Raw genomic sequence first — 21,301 nt, 5'->3', positions numbered from 1 at the left:
AAAAAATATGACGTCTGGAAAAAAAAAAAAATCTTAAATAAATAATAATAATAAAAAAATATTGTTGCAATAAATACACTCTTTTAGCTAAATAAAAATAAAAGTACACATATTTAGTATCTCCGCGTCCGTAACGACCCGACCTATAAAACTGTCCCACTAGTTAACCCCTTCAGTGAATACCGTAAAAAAAAGGCAAAAAACGCTTTATTATCATACCTCCGAACAAAAAGTGGAATAGCACGCGATCAAAAAGACGGATATAAATAAGCCATGATACCGCTGAAAACATCATCTTGTCCCGCAAAAAACGAGCTGCCATACAGCATCATCAGCGAAAAAATTAAAAAGTTATAGTCCTCAGAATAAAGCGATGCAAAAATAATTATTTTTGCTCTAAAATAGTTTTTATCTTATAAAGCACCAAAACATAAAAAAATGATATAAATGAGGTATCGCTGTAATTGTACTGACCCGAATAATAAAACTGCTTTATCCATTTTACCAAAACGCGGAATGGTATAAGTGCCCCCCCCAAAAAAAAGAAATTCATGAATAGCTGGTTTTTGGTCATTCTGCCTCACAAAAATCGGAATAAAAAGCGATCAAAAAATGTCACGTGCCCGAAAATGTTACCAATAAAAATGTCAACTCGTCCCGCAAAAAACAAGACCTCACATGACTCTGTGGACCAAAATATGGAAAAATTATAGGTCTCAAAATGTGGTAACGCAAAAAACATTTTTTGCAATAAAAAGCGTCTTTTAGTGTGTGATGGCTGCCAATCATAAAAATCCGCTAGATAACCCGCTATAAATAGTAAATCAAACCCTGCCCTTCATCACCCCTTAGTTACGAAAAATTAAAAAATTAAAAAAATGTATTTATTTCTATTTTCCCATTAGGGTTAGGGTTAGGGCTAGGGTTAGGGCTAGGGTTAGGGCTAGGTTTAGGGCTAGGGTTAAGGCTAGGGTTAGGGCTAGAATTAGGGCTAGGGTTAGGGCTAGGGTTATGGCTAGGGTTGGGTTAGGGCTAGGGTTAGGGTTAGGGCTAGGTTTAGGGCTAGGGTTAGGGCTAGGGTTAGCGTTAGGGTTAGGGCTAGGGTTAGGGCTACAGTTAGGGTTAGGGTTGGGGCTAAAGTTAGGGTTGGGGTAAAGTTAGGGTTAGTGTTTGGATTACATTTACAGTTGGGAATAGGGTTGGGATTAGGGTTAGGGTTGTGTCAGGGTAAGGGGTATGGTTAGGGTTACAGTTGAGACTAGGGTTAGGGGTGTGTTTGGATTAGGGTTTCAGTTAAAATTGGGGGGTTTCCACTGTTTAGGCACATCAGGGGATCTCCAAATGCGACATTGCGTCGGATCTCAATTCCAGCCAATTCTGCGTTGAAAAACTAAAACAGTGCTCCTTCCCTTCCGAGCTCTCCTGTACCCACAAACAGGGGTTTACCCCAACATATGGGGTATCAGCGTACTCAAGATACATTGGACAACAACTTTTGGGGTCCAATTTCTCCTGTTACTCTTGGGAAAATACAAAACGGGGGGGCTAAAAAATAATTTTTGTGTAAAAAAATATATATTTTTATTTTCACGGCTCTGCATTATAAACTGTAGGTAAACACTTGTGGGTTCAAAGTTCTCACAACACATCTAAATAAGTTCTGTGGGAGGTCTAGTTTCCAATATGGGGTCACTTATGGGGGGTTTCTACTGTTTGGGTACATCAGGGGATCTGCAAATGCAACGTGATGCCTGCAGACCAATCCATCTAAGTCTGCATTCCAAATGGCGCTTCTTCCCTTCCAAGCTCTCCCATGCACCCTAATGGTGGTTCCCCCCCACTTATTGTGTATCAGCATACTCAGGACAAATTGGACAACAACTTTTGGGGTTCAATTTACATTGTTTCCCTTGGGAAAATACAAAACTGGGGGCTAAAAAATAATTTTTGTGGAAAAAAAAGGATTTTTTATTTTCACGGCTCTGCGTTATAAACTGTAGTGAAACACTTGGGGGTTCAAAGTTCTCACAACACAAGTATATAAGTTCCTTGGGGGGTCTAGTTTCCAATATGGGGTCACTTGTGGGGGGTTTCTACGGTTTAGGTACAATAGGGGCTCTGCAAATGCAACGTGACGCCTGCAGACCATTACATCTAAGTCTGCATTCCAAATGGCGCTTCTTCCCTTCCAAGCTCTCCCATGCGCCCAAACGGTGGTTCCCCCCCACATATGGGGTATCAGCGTACTCAGGACAAATTGGAAAACAACGTTTGGGGTCCAATTTCTCTTGTTACCCTTGGGAAAATACAAAACTGGGGGCTAAAAAATAATTTTTGTGGGGAAAAATAAGAATTTTTATTTTCACAGCTCTGCGTTATAAACTGTAGTGAAACACTTGGGTGTTCAAAGCTCTCACAACACATCTAGATGAGTTCATTAGGGGGTCTACTTTCCAAAATGGTGTCACTTGTGGGGAGTTTCAATGTTTAGGCACATCAGTGGCTCTCCAAACGTAACATGGCATCCCATCTCAATTCCAGTCAATTTTGCATTGAAAAGTCAAATAGCGCTCCTTCCCTTCCGAGCTCTGCCATGCGCCCAAACAGTGGTTTACCCCCACATATGAGGTATCAGCGTACTCAGGACAAATTGTACAACAGCTTTTGGGGTCCAATTTCTTCTCTTACCCTTGGGAAAATAAAAAATTGGGGGCGAAAAAATAATTTTTGTGAAAAAATATGATTTTTTATTTTTACGGCTCTGCATTATAAACTTATGTGAAGCATTTGGTGGGTCAAAGTGCTCACCACACATCTAGATAAGTTCCTTAGGGGGTCTACTTTCCAAAATGGTGTCACTTGTGGGGGGTTTCAAAGTTTAGGCACATCAGGGGCTCTCCAAACGCAACATGGCGTCCCATCTGAATTCCAGTCTATTTTGCATTGAAAAGACAAATGGCGCTCCTTCGCTTCCAAGCTCTGCCATGCGCCCAAACAGTGGTTTACCCCCACATATGGGGTATCGGCGTACTCAGGACAAATTGTACAACAACTTTTGTGGTCCATTTTCTCCTGTTACCCTTTGTAAAATAGAACAAATTGGAGCAGAAGTAAATTTTTTGTGTAAAAAAGTTAAATGTTCATTTTTATTTAAACATTCCAAAAATTCCTGTGAAACACCTGAAGGGTTAATAAACTTCTTGAATGTGGTTTTGAGCACCTTGAGGGGTGCAGTTTTTAGAAAGGTGTCACATTTGGGTATTTTCCATCATATAGACCCCTCAAAATGACTTCAAATGAGATGTGGTCCCTAAAAAAAATGGTATTGTAAAAATGAGAAATTGCTGGTCAACTTTTAACCCTTATAACTCCCTAAAGAAAAAAAATGTTGGTTCCAAAATTGTGCTGATGTAAAGTAGATATGTGGGAAATGTTACTTATTAAGTATTTTGTGTGACATATCTCTGTGATTTAATTGTATAAAAATTCAAAGTTGGAAAATTGCGAAATTTTCAAAATTTTCGCCAAATTTCCATTTTTTTCACAAATAAACGCAGGTAATATCAAAAAAAGTGACCACTATAATGAAGCACAATATGTCACGAGAAAACAATGTCAGAATCACCAGGATCCGTTGAAGCATTCCAGAGTTATAACCTCATAAAGGGACAGTGGTCAGAATTGTAAAAATTGGCCCGGTCATTAACGTGCAAACAACCCTTGGGGGTAAAGGGGTTAAGGAAAACCAGTGCTTCTCTCAAACTAGCAATGTTAGATGTCTTAGGCCTCTTTCACACTTCCGTCTTTTAGCTCCTGTCGAAATCCGTTGATTTTTGACAAAACAGGATCCAAATTTTTCTGCTGGATCCTGTTTTTCCCATAGACTTGTATTAGCGACGGATTGTGACGGATGGCCATCCATTTCATCCATCGTGGCACTGGATCCGTCAGAAAATCGCTGTCCGTCGGGCGGGGACAACTCACAGAGGAACGTTTTTTCTGCACATCGGAAAATCGCTCAGTGACGGGGTCTGCGCTGCTGGTCGTTGGCTATAATGGAAGCCTATGGGCGCAGGATCCGTCACTGACTGTCAAAAGCAGGAATCCAGAGACGGGTTCCGTCTTTTGAAATTGAGCATGCGTGGAAGAATTTCCAGTCAGGGAAATTCTCTCTCGCTCTCTCTCTCTTTTTACTATTGATGCTGCCTGTATTGCGTCGTACGACGTGTCCCGACGCATCCGTCGCTCATAGGCTTCCATTGCAGCCAACGACGTATGCCGCAGGATGCGTCGCGACACGTTTTTTAGGCGGAGACAAAAAACGTTACAATCAACTTTTTTTGAGACGACGTGTCGCCAAATTTCGATGCATACGTCGTAAAACGTACACGACGTATGTCAATCCGTCGCAATACGTCGCCAATACAAGTCTATGGGGAAAAAACGCATCCAGCAAAAACTTTTGCTGGATGCGTTTTTTCGAAAAAAAAGACGTTTTGAGACGGAATGCAGTTAACGCTAGTGTGAAAGTAGCCTAAGGATAGACTGGAGAGGGGAAAGTCGCGTGAGGGGGAGGCCAAATAATAGAGAGTTGCAGTAGTCCAGACGGGAGTGGATTAGGGCGACAGTGAGGGTTTTTGTTGTCTCCATGGTGAGAAAAGGGCGGATTCTAGAGATGTTCTTTAGGTGTAAGCGGCACGAGCGGGCAAGAGATTGTATGTGGGAGGTGAAGGAGTCAAACATAACACCCAGACAGCGCGCCTGCTGCCTAGGCGTTATTATGGTGCCACCCACGGAGAGGGAAATGTCAGATTTAGGGAGGTTAGTAGAAGGCGGGAGCAGAAGAAGTTCAGTTTTGGGGAGGTTGAGTTTCAGATAGAGAGCGGACATGATGTCGGAGACTGCAGACAGACAGTCAGTGGCGTTCTGTAGTACAGCGGGGGTAAGGTCAGGGGCTGACGTGTATAGTTGTGTGTCATCAGCATAAAGATGGTACTGAAAGCCAAATCTGCTGATGGTCTGTCCAATTGGGGCCATGTAGAGGGAGAAGAGAAGGGGGCCAAGGACTGAGCCCTGAGGTACCCCGACAGTGAGAGGAAGAGGAGATGAAGTGGAGCCGGAGAACAGAACACTGAAGGAGCGGTCAGAAAGATAGGAAGAGAACCAGGAGAGAGCAGTGTCCTTAATGCCTAGTGACTGGAGCCTAGAGAGTAGGAGAGGGTGATCAACAGTGTCGAAAGCTGCAGAAAGATCGAGGAGAATGAGCAGAGAGTGGTCACCGTTACATTTTGCTGTCAGAAGGTCATTGGTCACCTTGATGAGTGCAGTTTCTGTTGAATGAAGGGGGCGGAACCCGGACTGTGAAGGGTCTAGGAGGGAATGAGTGGATAGGTGACGGGTAAGGCGGGAGTAGACTAGGCGCTCCAGGAGTTTTGAGATGAAGGGGAGATTGGAGACCGGTCTGCAGTTGTTTGTGCATGATGGGTCAAGGGTGGGTTTTTTTAGTAATGGAGTAATGATAGAGTGTTTGAAGGAAGAGGGGAAAATGCCAGAGGAGAGGGAGAGATTAAAAATTGTAGTTAGGTGAGTTGTGACAACTGGAGAGAGAGACTGGAGGAGGTGTGAGGGAATGGGGTCGGTGGTGCATGTAGTCGGACGAGAAGAGGAGAGGAGCTTGGAGACTTCTTCTTCTGTGATGGGATCAAATGTGGAGAGTGAGCCAGGGGAGATGCAGGGAGGAATGGGAGTCATTGCACTTGGTGTCTGGGAGTGGATTTCCTGACGGATATTGTCTATTTTCTCTATAAAGTGGGAGGCCAGGTCATCAGCACAAATGTCTGTGATAGGGTCTTGTGCTTTTGGCCTGAGGAGGGAGTGAAAGGTGTCAAAAAGTTTCTTGGGGTGGTTGGATAGTGAGGAGATCAGGGTGGTGTAGTAGGACTGTTTGGTGAGGTGAAGGGCAGAGTTATAGGTCCTTAACATAAATTTGAAATGTATGAAGTCTTCTGGGGTGCGAGTTTTCCTCCATAAGTGTTCAGCACACCTGGAGCATCGCTGGAGAAATCGGGTTTGCGATGTGAGCCAGGGCTGTTTCACTCTGTGTTTGGAGGTTCTGAGGGTGAGGGGAGCTACTTGGTCTAGGGTGCTTCTAAGAGTGTCATTGTAGTGATGTACAGCCAGATCAGGACAGGAAAAAGAGGAGATTGGGGACAGTGATGAGTGTAAGGAGTCTGAAAGTGTATGAGGGTTAATGGCATGTAGATTTCTGAATGTGTGGTAGGTAGGAGGGTGCTGGGGTGGGCGAGGAATTGTGAGTGTGAAGGAGAGAATGTTGTGGTCAGAGAGGGGAAGTGGTGAGTTATCTTGGTAAGAGATTGAACAGAGCCGGGCAAAGACCAGGTCCAGGGTGTTACCGTCTTTGTGTGTTTCAGAGGTTGAGAACTGTGAGAGGCCTAGGGAAGTGGTTAGTGATAGAAGCTGGGATGCAGATGTGGAAGTGGGGCTGTTAATGGGAATGTTGAAGTCTCCCAAGATAAGGGTTGGTAGTTCTGAGGACATGAAGTGTGGCAGCCAGGCTGAGAAGTTTCACTCATATTACATCGCGCTCTGTATGTAGTTTGTTCTATATGGACAGCATATTTTTACCTATATACATCAGGGACCTCCGTTGCCTCGACTCGTTTCATATCCTCTTGGGTTGCCATTCTTTGATAGGGGGAAATACGCCATTTGTTACAACTGTCTCTTCGGAACCTTTTTTTAGTTTTGAATAGGACGGTGGTGTGTCGACAGGTACTTGTGTGGTGTCGCCCTGGTTTGACCCATACCCTGGGTCAACATTAATGCATGTTGGTTCGACTACAGCTCCACTTGAATGTCCGTTATGTGCTTTATGTATATCCAACTCAATCTGAATACGGCACCCATCCTGGGGTTAAGCTTATGTATATCCAACTCAATCTGAATACGGCACCCATCCTGGGATTAAGCTTACCCTATCAGTTGTGCCATGGCACAAGAGTTATATATGGCGTCCGCCTCATTTGGCAGGCTTTATATACTTTTATATTGGTGTACACTATTACGTTTTACACTACACAGTTCACTCTGATATTTTGATATTTGGCACAATTGGCATGTCTGGCAAGCATGCTTTGTATACTGTGTCTATGTCATTTGATACAGACTAATAAAATATCTTTGTATCCTATTCATATTTAAGTGTATTTGCACTGGATATTATTCGATTGGTTCCATTTGGGGCTGGATTGCTACTGAGCAGAGCAGTAACAGGTTTAGGTTGTACTGTGTGTACGAGCGCTACTTTTTAGTCTTTTTGTACAACTGTTGGGCGGTGGTAACTTTTAGCGCAGGTTTATCTATACATGTTTACATGTTTTTGTGTTCTCGTGTGCATTTGATGAGACTATATTTCGGTGCAGGAACAGTCCGCACATGTCTAAGTGCGTTGTGGCGGTTAATGGATATGCCGAGTGTCCAGTTTGCATGCATTGCCTAGCGACGGCAATTTCCGGTTCTCTATTTACCGCGCCGATGCAGTTTATATGTCTAGGTGCTCCTATTCAACTACACCTCTTTAGCGCCTTGATATGGGCGCAGTCTGCACATGTCTGAACGCTTTGCATTGCTAAATGGGCGCAGTTTGCACACGTCTGAACGCTTTGCAGTTTTAAAACAGACGCTTGAGCACCATGTGTACACTTGTTGCCCAGCAACAACAACTTCCGGCTTTTCTTATGCCGGCGTTGGTGCAGCTTTTAGGTGTGTACGCCTGATGGGACCGCAGTCTCGCTGCATTGCTGTGTGGGCGCAGCTTGCTAAACGTCTACGCATTTAGATGTTGCTGGGCACCCCATGCTTCTGGTCTTTACAAATTGGCGCCTGGATATGTGCGTAGTCTGCACATGTCCGAATTCTCTATAGCGGTAAACAGATGCTTGAGCGCTATGTATACATCTGTTGCCCAGCAACGTCAACTTCCGGTATATTCAAATGCCGGTGTGGGTGCAGCCTGTCTTTGTGTGTACGTCTGATTGGACTAAATCTCCGCTGCCCTGATGCGTGGGCGCTGCCGGCTAAGCGTCCATGTATCTCATTGTTGCTAGGCACCGACTGCTTCCGGCCTCTACATAATGGCGCATGCGCAGCTAGTATTTCCGCATACTGGATACCCCTGGCATGTTTCTTTGCTCCATGTGGCTGAGGTATACAACGCAGCTGTTGCAGTTCATTCATCTGACATTAAGGTATTTAAACGTGGACATTTGTTGCGATAACCACACCCCTGATGAAGCCACTGCTGTGGCGACACGCGTAGGGTAATCGCTCGCTTTATGCCTGTTCTATATGGTACAGGGCTATTATGCCCCACCGTTGAAGGGGTTTCGGCTGTCTTGCTTTTCTTGCACACTTAGGTACTTAGGGATATTAGAGCAGTACATTTACACTGTACATGACTCTTGGTGCATTGTGTGTGCTTTTTCTGTGGGACGATAGGGTCCATGGGCTCATTATTTAAAATATATATCTAGGGACACTTTATTTGTTTAGTGTGGTATTCTTTCATGTCTATTGTGGTGGGGCCGTTATTCCATGTTTGTAGCAGCCATGCCTTCTAATCATAGGGCCTGATAATTTGACTTACGGCTTCTTGCCCAGTAGTGCTGCATGTTATGTGAAAATAACTGGATACCCTTACACCAACACTTCTTTTTGTGCAGATATATTGGCACATTCTTTTGTCCCTCTATGCAGTGCCTTTACCTTTTTGCACTTAGCAAATATGCTGTCCATATAGGTGTATAGGACCTTTGTTTACATCTTGATATTGTTTGTTTTCCCCTTTCTACCTCTGTACAGGCATGTGCCACATTATGGGCACTGTAATTACTGTTTTTAAATGTTTTTCAATGTTCATTGTCCATTGTTTACACTTTAATAAAATTGTGTTTTTTTGCACATTTCCATGCTGCCTGGTGATCCCCATTCTTTATGGCCTCTGCTTTTTCTTGTTTTTGGGTCTATATGGTATTTTTGAGGTCTTGGTTGGATCCCAGTTTCTAATGCTCTGTGGTGCCCCCTTATACTAATTAATACAGGTCCAGGGTGTTACCGTCTTTGTGTGTTTCAGAGGTTGACAGCTGTGAGAGGCCTAGGGAAGTGGTTAGTGATAGAAGCTAGGATGCAGATGTGGAAGTGGGGCTGTTAATGGGAATGTTGAAGTCTCCCAAGATAAGGGTTGGTAGTTCTGAGGACATTAAGTGCGGCAGCCAGGCTGAGAAGTGGTCCAGGAAGTGGGTGGGTGAGCCTGGGGGCCGGTATATGACCGCTACTCTGAGGGAGAGAGGATGGAAGAGCCTGATGGTGTGGACCTCAAAAGAAGGGAATGAAAGTGAAGGAACTGGGGGTATAACCTGGAACGTGCATTGGGGGGACAAGAGTATGCCGACTCCACCACCAGGTCTGTTAGTGGGTCTTGGGGAATGGGAGAATTGTAAGCCACCATGGGAAATGGCAGCAGGGGAGACAGTGTCAGAGTCTTGGATCCAGGTTTCAGTGAGGGCCAACAGATTGAGAGAGTTGTTCAGAAAGTAGTTGTGCAGGAAAGGAAGCTTGTTACATACAGACCGTGGATTCCAAAGGGCACAGTTGAAAGAGAGAGATGAAGGAGTGCAAGTGATATTAATAAGGTTAGTATGGTTTTGATATGAGGTAGGGTAGCAGTTGAGGTTGGGGGATGGGGGACCGGGGTTGGGGGATATGTCCCCCGAAATCAGTAGGAGTAAGAAGATAAAAAGCAAGTAGTTTTTTGAAGTGTTTGAAGTTTTTTTGTGCAGTGTGTTTGGGTAAGATGGGCTGAGGTTTTTCAGGAAGGTGAGAAGTGCATCGGAGCTGTACATGGGACAGGGAAGGAGTGAGGAGCAGCTGATGTGTATGAGGCGTGGTGTAGGGGGGATTGGGCGGTGAATGTGGATTGCAAGGGAGCATAGGAGGATAGGAATAAAGCACACGGATAAAAGGGAGAGCAGTGTGTGGGTTACCTGACTCCTGCCCTGACTAACTGCCATGGAATAACTGCTGTATCACGACGTTTATCTTCCGTGACGCTTTGCTTCTGTGACGCGTGCACCCCCACTAGCAATATGATTGTCCAGGTCAGTGCAATTACACAGATATTAAACACAAATATATATTTTTTAAGTGGTAAAAAAATGTGGAAGTTTATAAGAAAAAAAATTTCCTTTTGTCAACAATTTCAAAGGTCAAGCCGTGAAGATCTCCAACGACTAGGGAGGCACACCTGCAGTTGCAGAGGAAGAGCGGGTGAAAGCAGGGCTGTCACTTCCGGCTCTCACAGACGGTGTCGGGAAGGGTCGGGATTAGGGCAACAGGTTGGGCGGGGTCCGGATGTTGTGAGCAATGATGGAGGCTATCACCACCTCTGATAGCATACTACGAAAGAAAAACAAAAAACAGATCAGTACCTCTAAACAGAATAAAGTGTGAACAGGTGCAAGCGGCTATGACTTCATACTGTGCAAACAATAGAATACAGCAGCCTCTGTCAGCGGTAAGATAGGCACACCTTTTTTTTGCTGGGACCTTAAACCCAGGGCTGCCACTAGGAATTTCCTGGCCCCATGCTGGCAAAATTTTCGGGGCCCCCTTGAGACTCCGCCCAGGCTCCAACTCAGCCCCGCCTCCAAGCCTCGAACTGTCGACAGTCCCATCACCATCACACTTCTCTTGGAAAAACTCCACTTCTGCACCACATCCTCACCAATCACGCATTAACAGTTCCCATCACCAGATCACATACATAGCCAGCAGCTTTTGTTTTGGCCAAAAGATTTTTTACTCCGCCACCACTACAAGGTAGATTCTTTTGACCGAACTCCACTCTACTCTATCCAGTTAATCATTTGCTAAAATATCTAATACAATTTAGGTATATTTTTATTTATTTTTCAATGTTTAAAATGACCAATAATATCACATATATAGGACAAATACCACTGCACCATGACCAGGCACCATATTACCACCACATAGTGACCTATAATACCACATACAAGGATCAACTACCACCACACCATGACCAGATCACATATTACCATCAGAGTGGCAGAATAATACTACATACAAGGGACAAATACCACTGCACCATGACCAGACACCATATTACCACCCAAGGTCTGTCTGGACTGGCCTGGCGGGGAGTTGGGGAAATCCCCGGTGGGCCCTTGCCATGGATCAGAAAGATGGTGATGGGAAGGAGAGGGGAAAAAAGTCTGTGGTTTTTAGGGGCGTGGGCCCTTTAAATGCGCAGGCATAGTCTGTGCAGGGGCGTGCGCGCGCACACACGCACGCACCGTTCATTACTTAAACTGCTGTGGCACACGTCCCTATCAACACTGACTAGTGTGCGCCTGTTGTCACCGGTGTAATAGGAGCGTGCCGGACCTGCAGAGGAAGAGAATGCCACCCGGTGCTGGGAGCACAGGCAAGTAAGAGGAATCTTTTATTTACTTTTTCATCTGTCCATGCGGCCAGGACAAGAGACCAGGGCAGATATATGGGTGGGGGGAGAGAGCAACACGAGGGACCAGTATGGATATATGGGGGGGGGAGAGCAACACAAGGGACCAGTATGGATATATGGGGGGAGGGGTGAGAGAGTAGCACAAGGGACCAGTATGGATATATGTGGGAACAACACAAGTGACCAGTATGGATATATGGGGGGGAGAGCAACACAAGGGACCAGTATGGATATATGGGGGGAACAACACAAGGGACCAATATGGATACATGGGGGGGAGAGCAACACAAGGGAGCAGTATGGATATATGAGGGGGGAGAGAGAGAACAACACAAGGGACTAGTATAGATATATGGAGGGGGGGAACAACACAAGGGATCAGTATGGATATATGGCGGGAAGAGAGAGCAACACAAGGGACCAGTATGGATATATGAAGGGAGAATAACCAACACAAGGGACCAGCATGGATACTGTATATGGGGGGGGAGAGTGCAACACTAGAGACCAGTATGGATATATGAGGGGGGAGAGAGAGAGAGCAACACAATGGACCAGTATGGCTATATGGGGGGGCGGAGAGAGCAACACAAGGGACCAGTATGGATATATTGGGGGAGACATAGAGAGAGAGCAACACAATGGACCAGTATGGATATATGGGGGGAGAGAGAGCAACAAAAGGGACCTATATGGATATATGAGGGGGGACAGCAACACAGAGGACCAGTATGGATATATGGGGGGAGAGAGAGAGAGAGCAACACAATGGACCAGTATGGATATATGGGGGGGAGAGAGCAACACAAGGGACCAGTATGGCTAAATGGGGGGAGAGATAGCAACACAATGGACCAGTATGGATATATGAGGGGGACAGCAACACAATGGACCAGTATGGATATATGGGGGGGGAGAGCAACACAAGGGACCAGTATGGATATATGGGGGGAGAGAGAGAGCAACACAATGGACCAGTGTGGATACATGGGGGGGAAGAGAGCAACACAAGGGACCATTATGGATATATGAGGGGGGACAGCAACGCAAAGGACCAGTATGGATATATGGGGGTAGAGAGAGCAACACAAGGGACCAGTATGGATATATGAGGGGGGACAGCAACACAAAGGACCAGTATGGATATATGGGGGGGAAGAGAGCAACACAAGTGCCCAGTATGAATGTATGAGGGGGAGAAAGAGCAATACAAAGGACCAGTATGGAAATATGGGGGGGGGGAGAGCAACACAAGGGACCAGAGTGGATATATGATGGGGGATAGAGCAGCTCAAGGGACCAGGATGGATATATGGGGGAAAGCAGCACATGGGTCCATGATTGATATATGAGGGACGCAGCACAAGTGACCAGGATGGATATATGGGGGGAGCAGCACATGGAGCCATGATTGATATATGGGGGGAGCAGCACAAGTGATCAGGATGGATATATGGGGGGAGCAGCACATGGAGCTATGATTGATATATGGGGGGAGCAACAACAGGGACCAGGATGGATATATGGGGGGAGCAGTAGAAAGGGCCAGGATGGATGTATGGCGGAAGCAGCACAAGGGACCAGGATGGATATATGGGGGGAGCAGCACATGGAGCCATGATTGATATATGGGGGGAGCAGCACAAGGGATCAGGATGGATATATGGGGGGAGCAGCACATGGAGCCATGATTGATATATGGGGGGAGCAGCACAAGTGATCAGGATGGATATATGGGGGGAGCAGCACATGGAGCCATGATTGATATATGGGGGGAGCAACAACAGGGACCAGGATGGATATATGGGGGGAGCAGCACAAAGGGCCAGGATGGATGTATGGGGGAAGCAGCACAAGGGACCAGGATGGATATATGGCAGGAGCAGAACATGGAGTCATGATTGATATATGGGGGGAGCAGCACAAGGGGCCAGGATGGATATATGGGGGGAGCATCACATGAGGCCATGATTGATATATGTAAGCCAGGACAAGGGATCATGTTGGATATATGGGTGGCAGGATAGATATATGGGGGAGCAGGACAAGGGACATATGGGGTCTTGTATTTATAGCTGGGGCCCAGGCTGCAGATATTGTGGCCAGGCTAGACAAAGGACATGAGCCAGCCCCCAGCATGTGACATGTATATACAGTACATCAGCCCAGCCAGCCCCCAACCCCTGTATATACATCAGCCCAGCCAGCCCCTGTAAATAATTACATCAGCCCAGTCACAGCCAGCCCTAGCACCTGTATATACATCAGCCCAGTCTCAGCCAGCCCCAGCCCCTGTATATACATCAGCCCAGACACAGCCAGCCCCCAGCCCCTGTATATACATTCATCAGCCCAGCAACAGCCTGCCTCCAGCACGTGACCTGTATATACAGTACATGAGCCCAGCCAGCCCCCAGCCCCTGTATATACATGAACCTAGCCACAGCCAGCCCCCAGCCCCTGTATATACATACATCAGCCCAGCAACAGCCTGCCTCCAGCACGTGACCTATATATAGAGTACATCAGCCCAGCCAGCCCCCAGCCCCTGTATATACATGAACCTAGCCACAGCCAACCCCCAGCCCCTGTATATATATCAGCTCAGCCCCAGGCCCCAGCTCAGCACCTGTAGCGATTGCCTCAGGAGTGTGCAGGTACAAGGAGCTCCTACGGATGCCTGAGACCTGATCCTGATACATTCAGTGGCGCTCTCCAGCCAGGGTCGGCAGATGGGAAGAGAGAGTGAGTCGCCCACCAGGGCTGTGGGGTACCCGCTACCGGGTCCAATGTTCATAGGGGGATGTTACAGTGGCGACCCGGTCCGTGGCCCTGGGCGCCCATGTAAAAGGGAGATTGAATAAAGTTTATGTTCGTGACGCCACCTGTGGTATTCGGTCAGTGGGGACCGACGCTGCTTTAAGGGGTCCCGTACATTCATTCCCGTACAGAGGCACTGAAACCACCAGTTAGTTTAGCCAGGTCAGACTTGCCACTGCCAGCAACCTATTGGCTTTTTTCATTCTTTTCCCCTGATGAATCCCCTTGACAGGGGAGGAAACGAGTAGGGAGGTTACAATACTCAGGGAGGCTACATTATTCATGGGCCCTTTATAAGCAGGTGAGTCGCCTGCCAGGGCCGTGGGGTACCCGGTACCAGGTCCGGTGTTCACATGGGGATGTCACGGTGGCGACCCTGTCCGTGGCCCTGGGCGCCCATGTAAAAGGGGAAATTGAATAAAGTTTATGTTCGTGACACCACCTGTGATATTCGGTCAGTGGGGACCGACGCTGCTTTATCAGGTGGAGTTAAAAGCCTTCCTTTAGCGCTGTGGAGTCCCTTACTGCCTATGGCTTCAGATAAGGTCCTCACAGTTCTCTCTGTCCCCCATATATGATAGGACAATACTTGTATGACAGGTAACTAGAGCCTTTTTACAGGGACTCTATCACGCCCCATGCTCTATGTGTTACTGTGTCTTCAGGTGTGTGCAGCGGACAAATAACTTGCAGTTCAGCTGTCCTGCCGGTCTCTGATGTAAGTTGTAGAGTCCCTTACAACCTCGGTGTCCCGGCTACTGCACGCTCACTGAATGATATTCTGTCCTTCTGTATGTTTCTTTCTCCTGGGGCTGTAGTACTTCAGACTACAGTGCCCTCTCAGACCTTCTGACACTCTATGTCGGTCTGCTTTCTACTCTGTCTGTAACTTTCTGAACCCTTTCCCTCCAGATCAGAATGTATTTATAGGGCAGTTCACCCTAAACTAGGCTTAGAGCTCCCCCTTCTGGTCTGGAGTGTGAACATGTTGTAGGCATTGTGATTACCTGATAAAAGATATCCTTAATCGCTTCCAAACATAACATCACTCTCCCCGTGAGGAAAGCAATGTCACTGTGACAACCAGGACCCTGGGGCGTCACATAGGTCCATACTTGGGTATCGCCCTTGTCAGAGCGGGAGTACTACAGGGGCATGACAGGGAGAAACAGAAAGACTGTTCTATCTTTACCCTTTAATCCCCCTTTCTCTCCTCCCGCTCTGGCTTTTTTATTCGAATAAATAGGTCTTGAAGAACATGAACAAAAACCCATACTGGTGAGATTGAACCATTTTTTACTTGAGCACTGCTAATCATGAGCACTTACAATGTGGAATTGTTGATTGTATGTTTGTCATATGTTTAACATATCTAATACATATTAAATTTTATTGCATGTTTTTCCTGGCTATGCTTTACATTATATATACAGCTGTCTCAGCATCCTCAATGTGATATAGATACAGCAGTCTCAGCATCTCCTGTGTGATGTATAAACAGCAGCTCCAGCGTCTCCTATGAGTTGTATATACAGCTGTCTCAGCATGTCCTATGTGATGTATATACAGTAGTCCCAGCATCTCCTATGTGATGTATATGATTTACAAAACTTATTATGACAAAAAGTTGACTACTTTCCAGGTCGACATAACCCTGGAAAAGAAGCTGTGAGAAGCAACATGATCAGTATCACCTAACATCAAAGCTGCACCAAAGAGAAGCAGCTCCAGCCCTCACATTAAGGGTGAGTTACCGTAATTATTTGACTAAATATACCAGGGTGATTTTCAAGGGGATCATTTTTGTGTGGCCCCAGAATGATGGTAGAAATTCCAGGCCCCCGGCTGGAAAAAGGTTCCCCACCCCTGCCCTAGGGTAATAATATCCCTCAATCTGGCCCCCTTGTGTCTCATTCGTGGCTCCATCCACATTTTCTCCCATCCTGCCCTCATTAGTATTCATTCTCCCCATGTGATGTCCCATCCTGCCCCTTATGATCTCCCCATCCTGTCCATATGTCTCCAGCCTGCCCCATCTGTCCAATGATCCTGCACCATGTGTCTCCATCCTGCCCCATGATCCCTTTCCCATCTGTCTCCATCCTGCCCATCTGTCTCCAAGCTGCCCCATGATCCTGCCCCATCTGTTTGTCTCTATCCTGCTCCATGATCCTGCACCTGGTTCGTGGCCCTGGGTGCCCATGTAAAAGGGAGATTGAATAAAGTTTATGTTCGTGACGCCACCTGTGGTATTCGGTCAGTGGGGACCGACGCTGCTTTAAGGAGTCCCGATCATTCATTCCCATACAGAGGCACTGACACCACCAGTTAGTTTAGCCAGGTCAGACTTGCCACTGCCAGCAACCTATTGGCTTTTTTCATTCTTTTCCCCTGATGAATCCCCTTAACAGGGGAGGAAACACGTAGGGAGGTTACAATACTCAGGGAGGCTACATTATTCATGGGCCCTTTATAAGCAGGTGAGTCGCCCGCCAGGGCTGTGGGGTACCCGGTACCGGGTCTTTTGTTCACATGGGGATGTCACGGTGGCGACCCTGTCCGTGGCCCTGGGTGCCCATGTAAAAGGGGAAATTGAATAAAGTTTATGTTCGTGATGCCACCTGTGGTATTCGGTCAGTGGGGACCGACGCTGCTTTAAGGGGTCCTTTGGGGTGATGTTATGGCAGCTAGATGGTATAACTTCCCTCAGGTGAAGTATATCCCCAGGGCTCCCGGTGTGTAGATGGAAGATGACGGTGAAGGGTGCATTAAAGAACGAGGACACAGGTTTGAGTCTCTTTATCTGGTTTACTGAAGACTTCAGGCAGCCACAGTCCAGAATACCAGATCACAGGGCAGGCAGGGTCCGGCCGGCTTGGAAGCAAATCCAGAGTCCTCTTTACCAGGTGGAGATAAAAGTCTTCCTTTAGCGCTGTGGAGTTGTAGTCCCTTACTGCCTATGGCTTCAGATAAGGTCCTCACAGTTCTCTCTGTCCCCCATATATGATAGGACAATACTTGTATGACAGGTAACTAGAGCCTTTTTACAGGGACTCTATCACGCCCCGGGCTCTATGTGTTACTGTGTCTTCAGGTGTGTGCAGAGGACAAGTAACTTGCAGTTCAGCTGTCCTGCCGGTCTCTGATGTAAGTCGTAGAGTCCCTTACAACCTCGGTGTCCCAGCAACCGCACGCTCACTGAATGATATTCTGTCCTTCTGTACATTTCTTTCTCCTGGGGCTGTAGTACTTCAGACTACAGGGCACTCTCAGACCTTCTGACACTCTATGTCGGTCTGCTTTCTACTCTGTCTGTAACTTTCTGAACCCTTTCCCTACAGATCAGAATGTATTTATAGGGCAGTTCACCCTAAACTAGGCTTAGAGCTTCCCCTTCTGGCCTGGAGTGTGAACATGTTGTATGCATTGTGATTACCTGATAACAGATATCCTTCATCGCTTCCAAACATAACATCACTCTCCCCGTGAGGAAAGCAATGTCACTGTGACAACCAGGACCCTGGGGCGTCACACAGGTCCATACTTGGGTATTGCCCTTGTCAGAACGGGAGTACTACAGGGGCATGTCAGAGAGAAACAGAAAGACTGTTCTATCTTTACCCTTTAATCCCCCTTTCTCTCCTCCCACTCTGGCTTTTTTATTCGAATAAATAGGTCTTGAAGAACATGAACTAAAACCTATACTGGTGGGATTGAACCATTTTTTACTTGAGCACTGCTAATCATGAGCACTTACAATGTGGAATTGTTGATTGTATGTTTGTCCTAAGTTTAACATATCTAATAAATATTAAGTTTTATTGCAGATTTTTCCTGGCTATGCTTTAAATTATATATACAGCTGTCTCAGCATCCTCAATGTGATATAGATACAGCAGTCTCAGCATCTCCTGTGTGATGTATAAACAGCAGCTCCAGCGTCTCCTATGAGGTGTATATACAGCTGTCTCAGGCAGCATGTCCTATGTGATGTATATACAGTAGTCCCAGCGTCTCCTATGTGATGTATAAGATTTACAAAACTTATTATGACAAAAAGTTGACTACTCTCCAGGTCGACATAACCCTGGAAAAGCAGCTGTGAGAAGCAACATGATCAGTATCACCTAACATCAAAGCTGCACCAAAGAGATGCAGCTCCAGCCCTCACATTAACGGTGAGTTATCGTAATTAATTGACTAAATATACCAGGGTGATTTTCAAGGAGATCATTTTTGTATGGCCCCAGAATGATGGTAGAAATTCCAGGCCCCCGGCTGGAAAAAGGTTCCCCACCCCTGCCATAGGGTAATAATATCCCTCATTCTGGCCTCCTTGTGTCTCATTCCTGGCTCCATCCACATTTTCTCCCATCCTGCCCTCATTAGTATTCATTCTCCCCATGTGATGTCCCATCCTGCCCCTTATGATCTCCCCATCCTGTCCCATATGTCTCCATCCTGCCCCATCTGTCCAATGATCCTGCACCATGTGTCTCCATCCTGCCCCATGATCCCTGCCCCATCTGTCTCCATCCTGCCCATCTGTCTCCATGCTGCCCCATGATCCTGCCCCATCTGTTTGTCTCTATCCTGCTCCATGATCCTGCACCATGTGTCTCCATCCTGCCCCATCTATCTCCATCTGTCCCATCTGTCTCCATAACTCCCTGCCTCCATATCTTTCTCCATCCTGCCCATGATGCTGCACCACATGTCTGCATCCTGCACCATATCTCCATCCTGCCCCATGATACTGCACCATGTGTCTCCATCCTGCCCCATGTTCCTGTCCCATCTGTCTCCATCCCTCCATATATGTCTCCATCCTGCCCCATGATCCTGCTCCATCTGTCTCCATCCTGCCCCATCTGTCTCCATGCTGCCCCATGATCCTGTCCCATCTGTTTGTCTCTTTTCTGCCCCATGATCCATAACCATGTGTCTCCACTTTGCCCCATGATCTTTCACCATGTGTCTCCATCCTGCCCCATGTTCCTGCACCATGTGTCTCCATCCTGCCCCATCTATCTCAGTGGATAGCACTGCAGCCTTGTAGCGCTGGGGTTCTGGGTTCTAATCCCACCTTGGACAACATCTGCAAGGAGTTTGCATGTTCTCCCCGTGTTTGCGTGGGTTTCTTCCGGGTACTCCGGTTTCCTCCCACATTCCAAAGACATACTGATAGGGAATTTAGATTGTGAGCCCCATCGGGGACAGTGATAATAATGTGTGCAAAAACTGTAAAGCGCTGCGGAATATGTTAGCGCTATATGAAAATAAAGATTATTATTATTATCATCTGTCTCCATACCTCCCTGTCTCCATACCTCCAAATCTTTCTCCATCCTGCCCATGATCCTGCACCACATGTCTGTATCCTGCACCATATCTCCATCCTGCCCCATGATACTGCACCATGTGTCTCCATCCTGCCCCATGTTCCTGTCCCATCTGTCTCCATCCCTCCATATATGTCTCCATCCTGCCCCATGATCTTGCTCCATCTGTCTCCATCCCGCCTCATGATCCTGCCCCATATGTCTCTATCCTGCCCCATCTGTCTCCATCCTGCCCCATCTGTCTCCATGCTGTCCCATGATCCTGTCCCATCTGTCTCCATCCTGCCCCATGTCTACACCCTGCCCATGAATCTGCACCATTTATCTCTATCCTGCCCCATGTCTCCATCCTGCACCATGTGTCTCCATCGTGCCCCATCTGTCTCCATCCTGCCCCATGATCCTGAACCACGTGTTTCCATCCTGCACCATGTCACATGGTGCAGGATCATCAGGCAGGAAGGAGACAGATGGGACATTGTGGGCCCCCTCTGCTCATCGGGCCCCATACGCCAGTCAAGGCAGTAATGCCCTGATGGCAGCCCTGCCTAAACCTAATATTTATTGAACATGCCTCTCCTAGGTGACAACAATTCTATTCTTAATTGTAAATTACACAACAGAAACTCCCTTGAGCAATCCAAATAGATAATAAGATATCATGACCTCACAAAATACAGTGAAGTAGAAGCAATTACAGGGTTTTTGGTAAATGAGGACATATTGCTAGAACCCAATTCCTGGGACCAGCACACACCAATCCTTAGAAAAAATGGGTCACTGGTCCTTCATATCATTTACCTGCATAGTATTGCGCCTATCATCTGTGCAGGGAATTACAACACATCTCCATGTGCTTAAATGGTGTCACAGGGGAGTAGCATATAGTAAAATTCACTATAGTGCAATAATACCGTCATGTCCCTTTAAATTATCAGTGACTTCTGTCACCATGGCAATAAACAACCAGTAGGATTGTTAGATTTGAATTTGAAAAAGCACAAACGTCAGTTATGCTCAGTCTGTTCTATCTCAGCAGAGAGTGAAGACGGACACCTGCGGCCACAGCGACATTTCAGGTATAAACCTGTAATATTATAAAAGTGACGGCTGATTATCTCATCACATATTCACACAGAATAACCCGAGATGTTCTGTTACTAATTGTTCTTATTTACCCCAATACTTCACATACAGACATGTACATGATGAGGAGCCGGCGGCTGATACTCCGCTGTCTCCACTTGTCACATCTTATTGGATGGGTCCAATATTTAACATCAGCTCCGTCCTCCATAGAGAACGGCGCCTGCAGAGCGGAGAACGGACCGAAGTCGATTATTCTGAATATTCCTCCATGTACAGCACAGAATAATGGGGGAGGGCAGATATTGGATATAGAACTGCCATATCCTGCACATTGCCCAATGTTGCCTTTGCCCCAGCAATGCCTCCTAAACACACAGACGGTGTTTCCCAAAGGTTCCAGTAACAGTACACCCTGGTCAATGAGCCCAAAATCTATTCTGACTGTTCTGGTATTTTACAGGATTTTTATAGATTTCGACACGAGTGA

Source organism: Ranitomeya variabilis, chromosome 2, assembly GCF_051348905.1.
Source record: "Ranitomeya variabilis isolate aRanVar5 chromosome 2, aRanVar5.hap1, whole genome shotgun sequence".
In the NCBI taxonomy this organism is placed as follows: Eukaryota; Metazoa; Chordata; class Amphibia; order Anura; family Dendrobatidae; genus Ranitomeya; species Ranitomeya variabilis.
Note: the sequence above shows the minus strand (reverse complement) of the source record.